Consider the following 1,603-nt stretch of genomic DNA (forward strand, 5'->3'; position numbering starts at 1 on the left):
ATCAGAGGGATTTTTTTGTCTGTTTTGGATAATAGAAATCTAATGTTCTGACAAACAGTTTCTAGTGATGTAGCATTGTCTCTAAATAGTGTGCTAAAATAGTTTAGCTTTGATCAATGCTTCAGAATAGAAGTACTGAGAACACAAAGTTTGCTTCATAAAAAATGTTCTCCACTTGTTTAATACTATTTGTTTTTTTTTTGTTTTTTTTGTTTTTTTGCCAAAGACATCGATAGAATGGCAGCTAAAATGCGACTGGGTTGTGAAAATGTATTTTAACTGTAGAATACCACAAAATACAAAAGAACTCTGGCAGAAAAGAAGTCGAGTTAAGCGCTTTTGGATCAATAACATTAAAATTTGAAAAACATACAAAGACTCTTGAGCATTTACACTGAACACGGGTAGCAAGGAATCTGACTTTTTCATGTTTGAACAAGAGTTAGTCATGATGGATATTACCATTGCTGCTGAAGAAAATTTTGATGATGATTAATTAAAATAATTAACACACTTGAATAAAACCAAACAGAGACAACATGGAGTTACCTCAGCTTTAGTTAGTTAGTAGTCCTCCTCTTCATTATGCCAGGCATAGCAAGGCCTAAAACAACATTTCTGCATTTTAAATCTTGTATTATTGAATTAATATTTAATTCAGCTCTGTTCTTCTGATAAATTTTAGCATTATTATGTCATATTCAGCTATAGATCTCTCTCTGTAATAAATTATTATGGGTTTTCTCTTTCAAATTGATTTAATTGAATAAGCAAAAATCTTTGAAGGAAATTCGAAGATTGTATTTTTTTTCTTTATAAAAATCAGCATAGGTTTGTTTCATGTGTTGCTCTTAAAATTGACCACTTGCGGGTCTTAATGTAATAAAAGATGTTTTCACAACATATTTTATAATTTGATTAAGTATAAAGTTTCAATTTCAGGACATTTAAAAATTCTACAGAAGCACCACAGAGAGGGTTCTGACCAGCTGTCTCTGTGTGGTGTGGAGGCTGCAGCACCTCAGACTGGAAGAAGGTGAGAAGAGATGTGAGAGGATCATTGGGGCTCCTCTTCCCTCCATTAAAGACATTTCAGCCCAGCACTGCGTGTCCTGAGCCCGTAACATCATAAATGGCCCCTCAAACCCCCAACATGGGACTGTTCTCCCTAGTGCCCTCTGGGAAGAGGCTTCGAAGCATTGGATGCAGGTCCTGCAGATTACAGAACAGTTTCTTCCCCACTGCCATTAGACTGGTGAATATTATGTAAAATGGGTTATAATTTAAAAAAAAAGAAACTGCATGTTGGAACTGTAATTATGCAGTCATATGTTTACATAACTTTTTTCATCACAGTGTTTTTATCTCTGCTGCTTACCTTTATCAAGGCTGCACTTAAAAAAATGAAAAAGTCTAGAGAGCTGTACTTCACGTCATTTCTTTTTGTATACACTTGTATGTACAACATGACAAAAATAAAATCTGTCTAAGTGTTAATTCTGAAGAATTCAAGTGGATTGTTTGTGTAATGATTAAAATTGACCAGCAGGTGGCAATGGCTACACTCGCTCTGGTTACGTATGCGGATCACAGCCGAGTCGAT

This window comes from Cyprinodon tularosa, unplaced genomic scaffold (assembly GCF_016077235.1).
Source record: "Cyprinodon tularosa strain WSP-4 unplaced genomic scaffold, ASM1607723v1 ctg349, whole genome shotgun sequence".
Classification (NCBI taxonomy): domain Eukaryota; kingdom Metazoa; phylum Chordata; class Actinopteri; order Cyprinodontiformes; family Cyprinodontidae; genus Cyprinodon; species Cyprinodon tularosa.